Source organism: Pygoscelis adeliae, unplaced genomic scaffold (genome assembly GCF_000699105.1).
Source record: "Pygoscelis adeliae isolate BGI_AS28 unplaced genomic scaffold, ASM69910v1 Scaffold1, whole genome shotgun sequence".
Classification (NCBI taxonomy): Eukaryota; Metazoa; Chordata; class Aves; order Sphenisciformes; family Spheniscidae; genus Pygoscelis; species Pygoscelis adeliae.
The window spans coordinates 3,830,828-3,837,553 of record NW_008824051.1 but is presented as its reverse complement, the minus strand read 5'-3'; the positions used below and the strand labels follow the sequence as shown (position 1 = coordinate 3,837,553).

General features: G+C 46.0%; 1 long non-coding RNA gene across 1 annotated transcript; it reads right to left on the bottom strand.

Moving 5' to 3' along the window:
• Positions 1 to 1,203: 1,203 nt before the first annotated feature.
• LOC103925009 lies at positions 1,204 to 3,052 on the bottom strand. Its single transcript, XR_664010.1, has 2 exons — positions 2,914 to 3,052; positions 1,204 to 1,602 (listed from the first exon to the last, which is right to left on the bottom strand). It is a non-coding gene; the product is annotated as an uncharacterized LOC103925009 (long non-coding RNA).
• Between the last annotated feature and the right edge of the window lie 3,674 nt (positions 3,053 to 6,726).

Genomic DNA, 6,726 nt, shown 5'->3' with positions numbered 1-6,726 from the left:
GCAGGGCTGCAGCTAACCTGTCCAGGACAACGTCCGTCCTTTCGGATCCGGGGTAGGCCACAGACAGCGCTTTCTCAGCTCCTGCGGCCCCCAGGCACCGGTCCCGCTTGGCAGAGGGAGCAGGCTCTTGGCTGTGGTACAGCATGATTTCTCTATCAAGATTAACTCATTGGAAATAGTTGTCTGTATGTCAGCACTTCAGGAGAGCAGGCTCTGCGATTCGCTCTCAAAGTAGCAGTCAAGGTCAAACCCTGATGGCAGTTTTGGGGTTGGTCTGGACTGGCCAAGGGAAAAAAAAAAAAAGAAAAAAGAAAAGAACGGCAATTTGTCTCTGCTAGGATTTCACAGCTAGGAATTTCCCCTAGAGAGGGAAATTGATGTCACGGCAGATCAGCTTTTTGTAATTAAGGCATAACCTCTAAAGCGTAAACAGGGGCAGAGAGGTCTCCGAATTTGCAGAAGGTGCAGATTGCCAATCCCACAGGCAGACAGACAGAGACACCCAAAATGAGCTTATGTTTGTTTTTCCAGTAAGAGAAATGCTATTTTGAATTCAGCGCAGGAAAAGAGATTTTGAGACTCTTTCCACTGCAATCTGTTTCCTTAGTGTCTGTGCTCGGTCAGGAGCTGGTCTTTCATGAAATAAAGTATGTGATCAGTCTTTCTCAGAAAAGTGACCCCGCTGAGTATAATGGCGCTATTCATGGGCATAAGCTTCCCCCCCGTCTGCAAATATCTGCAGATTCTGGTCATCTGTTGCTCCCATGCCTTCATGTCTGCATACACACATCAAAAAGTAGGAACTTCTGAAAGAAATAATAAATCCGGCAATACATGCAGATAAACAGGTATCTTCTTTTTTTTAAAAGAGCTGCACTGCGCTATGCTAATAGCGTAATAGTACATCTGCATGTACTTGCAAGCACTACTGCATATCCATGCTTGTTTTGACTGTTCTTTGGGGTTGTTTAAGAGTATTTACACCAGCGTAACCACAACGAGTGCTTAAAGCCCTTTCTTAAAGTCACACAAATTCAAGCACCATCAGATAGTCATCCTATCGGAACAGGACAAGGGAGTGGCGAATTCACTACGGCCCGTTTACTGATACAAAACTCCCTAAGGGAGACCTGGCCTTAAAACATGGCAGCATTTTTGTCATGTAACAGAAACATGTGACGGCCAGAGCTAGAGCTGTTGTGTGGGCATTATATACAACGGCAAGCTTTTATTTATGAAGGAAGCGGCTAATAAAAGTGCAAAGAGGAAAAAAAGTCTAGGGGTAAATCCCTTTTCAGAATGGGTAGGTACAGGAGGGAAATAATTGTTTCCAGATTGGAGCCAGGCAGCAGTCCACATTGTATAGTGAAGAAAGAGCAGACGGCTTCCAGCACACTTGTTTCCAATCAACTGGAAACCAAGCGTCTGAGGTTAGCCTAAATGGAAAGCACAAACTGAAACAGGTTGCTAGTCCAATCCAGGAACAAGGACGGAGGCACGAAGGGAGACGAGTTTCTTTCGTAGACAGACGGATGTCTCCAGGCACCAGCACTGCCGTAGTTGCTTGATGCTGCCGAGGATCCCCCTGCGTTGCGTTAGGTGCTGTACAAAGAGAACAAAAAGATGGTCCCACTCCGACTCGCTTGCAATCTCAGTGTACATTCTTCAAGTAAAAGCTCAGTGTTGGGTCTTAAAAGATCTTGCTTCTGCTTAAGCCATGTTCTTAATTTGAATTTACACTTCCTGTTTCCAAATAAAATCATTGCAGCGCTTGAGGATACTGAAGCAGGCTGGGTTAGGACAAACAGTTGATCCGGCCAACTTTCGTATGGGCAACTTGTCCTTATTAGTGGGGCCATTAAAATGAACAGGATCTTACACTTAGGAAGGGCATATATCCACTGCAGGGTGTATTTAGTCCTGAAATAAAGCAAGGACAGACACTTACAGAAGGGCATGGAGCTGTCCTAACTGTGTAACATCTGACACACTGGCTATAAGCATTTGGGGAAAGAAATATCACAGCTGTCAAAGTTAATGGCCTCCCAGCACCTCTGTGTACTTGAAGGGAGACATGTTAATTATCATCTTATTTAAAAATAGTTGTCCCAAATGTGCTCGCTGTGCCCCATGAGCAGCGTGTGTGGCTCAGCTGGGCTATGGCTGCTGCACCCCTGGGTCCGGGGCTGCTGAGCGCTGGGGGGCGGTGGCTGTTTGTAGGGGCAGCAGGACGGGCCCTGCCGCGTGTGCATGTGTGGGGGGAAGAGGAGGTTTGGCTGCCGGTGGGAGCGGTGGCTCTTGCAGCAGGAGTGCCTGCGCCCCACTGGAGCCGGATGAGAGGGCAGGAGGGGAGACCAGCTGCGCAGGAAGCGAATGCTGGATAGGAAAAGCAGACAGTATGGCCAAGGCTGTTTTACTCCTTTCAGCCTCTGCCGTGACCCTAGCTAACATTTTGCTTTGACTGTTGCTAAAGCCTCTCCCAGGCACAGCCCTCCAGGGCTAGGGGAGCCCTGGCAGATGAGTATGGTGCTGGTGACCCTCTCAAGCACAGGTAGGACTGTCCTGTGCTTCTTCCTCTGGAGTTGAGGTCCTGGTCCACATCTGAAGGCTTGCCATGTTGAGCCCTGGGATAGTATATAAAAAGTTGCCAGAGCATGAAGATGAAGACGGTGACCCTGGCCTCTGGCACAATGATGCTCACATCATTGTGGGGGCCTGAGGCTTGGCAATAGACTCCCCAAGACTGAGATGTGTTGCAAGTCTCAGCACTTTCCGCTCTAAGTGCATCGTATATTCCTTCCCCTGACCGGCTTTCCTTAGGGAAAACCCAGAGAGACATGTACTGATTTGAAGAAGAACCCCTTCCCCAATCCAAACCACAATAACAAGCAAAAAAACCCCAAAACACCTTACTGAAACAAGGTCTTGTACTGCATGTACAGTGCAGTCCCTTCCATGGAGAGGGGAGAACAGCTGCATGATTGATAGATATTGGTCATCCTATTCACTTCAATCCTTGTAGGCACTCAATTAGTATGACGTGGGCAGCATTATAAAGTTAGAACAGGACAGAATGGACCACAATCTACTTAGTATCAATCCAATTGTAAAAACAAAAGAAAAAAAATCCTAACAATTTAATCATAAAACAACTACGATCCTAAAGTACCCTCCTCCTTCCATTCTTCCTTTATTATAAGATTCATTTTTTAAATTATTATTCTCTGTCATGTTTTGGACTGGTTGGACAAGACAGCCTTCACTGTGTTTCAAAGACGAATTGTCCAAACTGTCACTGTTCATCCAGTTCAGCATCAGAAGGACCGTCAGCATCCTTGCAGTGGAAGTCAGTATTTTACAGCATTTCCTCACCAGTGAGTTAAATCTTACAATCATATAAAATACAGAAATAAATGGATAAACACAGAGTAATTTTATAGTCAGCAGACTTATTTTATGTTTATGCCAGTGTGACAGAGAATAAATCTGGCTAATATTTTACAAGAAAAAGAACCACAGAAGACTCAAGAGGAAACACAACACTGCATTATGTGCTGAGAATTGTCTACATTCAGGCAGGTGGCTGTCACAGGCATGGCACACTTCTGGTCTGGCTGGGCTGACCGGGGAAACGGAGGCCTGAGAAAAGGGCTCTGGATGTTTATCTTGCACCAGTCCTTTTGCATTGCTTCAGTGGTAAAACAAGTCAGAAAGACGCTAGTTTTCCCAGCTCTCAGAGACCTGAGCTGGGTTATCTTGTCATTTGCTCCCCTCCCACTATCCCACAGGAACACATATAATGGCAGAATTAAGCAGAGACTGGTTATTATTTTTTGTGCCAGCTCCTGTTCAGGGAGCAAGAACACAGGGCTCTGCAGAGACACCTGTAGCAAGTCAATGTAATTTAGGGCAGTCTGTGTACTGCACCCGTGTCTGCCTGAGCTCTGCGTCCACCTAGAGCACAAAGGAACCAGTTTTGTTCTCTGGGACCCTCCTCCACACATTCCTGCCTGCACCTCACCCCGTGCTGCACCAAGTCATACGGCTCGGCGCCGCCAAGAAAGGCAGCCAAAGATCTCGGCAGCCTGTTCCTGGCTCTGCCCCCGCTGCGCTGTGGGGTGTTAGCAATGTGGCTTATTGCCTCTCCGCCTTGTTTCGCCCGCCTGTGAAACAGGCAGTACGTGCTAAGACGTCCTGTGTCTCCTAGGTTATTTGTGGCTGTGACCTGACTGAAGTTTCATATATACTTTGGGTCCTTGGAGGAAGGGATGCATACATCCTACACATCCATGCACAGCACACATATGCAGAGCATTAGTGCTGGGCTAAGAACATCAGCTTGGCTCGCAGGCTCCAGGTTTTGCAGCAGGACTTTGGAGAGCTGTTAGAGATTAAAGAGCTCAAGAGATTAAAATGTATGTATGGAAAATGTTACGCATAGCAAAGTACTCTGACAAGGAATTATATACACACACGATAGGCAAGAAAGTTTAGGAACCCTAGAACAAGCACAAGATGTTACACTTCCTCTTGATGCAATGCATATATGCCAGTGGTGCCTTTATTTTTCCCTCCGCTAGTCAGCTCCCCAGGATGAAGATGTGAAGGCCCACTGGTTTTATGTCTGGATATGCCCAGCAGCAGTTTCAGTGCCACCCTTCCTGTTTTTTCCTGGTGCCAGAGAAGAGCCCGGCTCTGCAGTTGGTGTGTGCCACAGCTGTGGTCCCCTGTGCTGCAGCAGGGCTTTACGTTGGCACGTTGGCCCACAGTTGCTGTTTGCTGATAAGAAGAATATAAACACATGTGCGTGTTTGGGGAGTAACCCATGATTCAGCATTAATGTTTCCTTTTTTTTGCATAGACCGAACTAGAGGCACTAGGAGCACACGAAATACGTATTGTTGAGTTTCACTGAGATTCAGTAAAATAAAATTATAAAGGGAAATCCTTCCCCATTGGACCCTGAGGCTACTAAAAGTTGTACCTACGTCTGTGGTTGAGGGGATAAAATAATTAGAATTCAAATACTGCTTCATTGTCTGAAGAGGTTTTTCCTATTCATGGGTCACAGTTATTCCACTAGACTGTGACCACATAACCATAATTGGGCAGCTTTGCATTTGTCTGATAGCGCTATGATCGCGGCAGGAAAAAGAGAAGCTATATTTTAAGTGTGCAGCGTGTCACATAGACTGTTTTGGGTTTGGTAGTATACGACGGGGATATTCAGCCTCCAGGGTCGTGAGATTCCACTGCACCTTTTAGGGATGAGATGAATGTGGAATCACAAGAAATGCTGCTCAAGTTTCCACTCTGCAGTGAGTGATCTCTGTGTTTTGAAAAACTGGAAGAGAGAGGGCACTGAAGAGGACATGATTAATAATTTTAAAGCTCATATTGGGCTGTGGGCATTTAATTTAAAATAAAGCATGTTGGGTCTCTCCAAGAATCTATTTTTGCCTGTGGTATAAGAATATATTTTAAGGATTTACCATAACATTTCTATGACGGACAGATGTTTACCTTTGTCTGTTCCTATGTCTGTGAAAGGAAAAAAGCTGAGCTTTGAATGAGTGCAGCACAGTTTAATAAACTGGCAGATCTAGGTTGATTCTTCATAATTTTGAATAGCTAAAGCAATAGAGATATGAAAATATTCCCAAATGATGTTGCCAGACAACAGTGTATATCTGTGCTATTTTCTGTGTGTAACACCTTTCATTGCCATGCAACAAATTGCAAAGGTCAACAGACCCTGACTCTGAGAAGCAGCTGTATTATAGCAGTCACTGGAAAACACCAGTCCTTGCACATAAAATTGTTTCAAGCAAGAACATCTTTCCCAGACAGATTGAGATCCGTACGCTGGATCATGCTTTTCCTCTGAACAACTAGAGGTAAGTAAAGCCCTCATGGAAAGAACAGCATACCTAGGAAGATTTTCAGCCCTATCACAAATTTCTACACATACATACATGCGTGCCCAGGCGTAATAAGGGTGCATTTTAATAGTACCAAGAGCAGCTTCTCCATTGTCAACTAGTACTAGTCAGAGCCTTTGTCTCCCCGCTGCCCCCTGCCCTTGCTCTGGAGACATCCACTCTTGGAGCTGCGAACTGCTCTCTGAACTGCCTCCCCAGTTCTGGATTTGAGCAGCAATTTCAGCAACGCAGCATAGCTTTCCTTGCTGTGCTCCCACCTTCTCTGGCTGGTATGCCCAGGACAAGGCTCCCTCTTGTGCTGCCCTTCCTCCTCCCCGAAGTGTTTCCAGGTTGCTCCTGAATCAGCAGTTATTTATCTCTGAGAGGGCACGTGTCTAGAAAGACTTTTAAGCCACCGCTGCAGACTACAGAGTTTCAGATCATTGACATTTCCCACTCTACTACCACGTGCTCTCTAACCCTGGGCAAGTTCCTACGGCTGGAGTTTTCACCTCTGTGTAACTAAATTGAAGCATTTAAACCCACATTTAGGTGCCTGACTAAGAAGGCAGATTTCAAGAGCTGGGACGGTCCCTCACCTCGCCATGAAGTTTGCCACTCTTCACAACTCTCTCTGCTCCAAGAAGAGGCTCCCCAGTCATCTTTTCCTTTGGAAAAGGTGAAAGATATTTCATGGTCTGGCAGGTACTAACAGCTGCTTGAAATTAGATATCTAAAAAGCCATTACAGCTGGGGAAGGTGAAGATCTGGCCCAGAGAAGAGACATTAACCATCCATTTCCAAG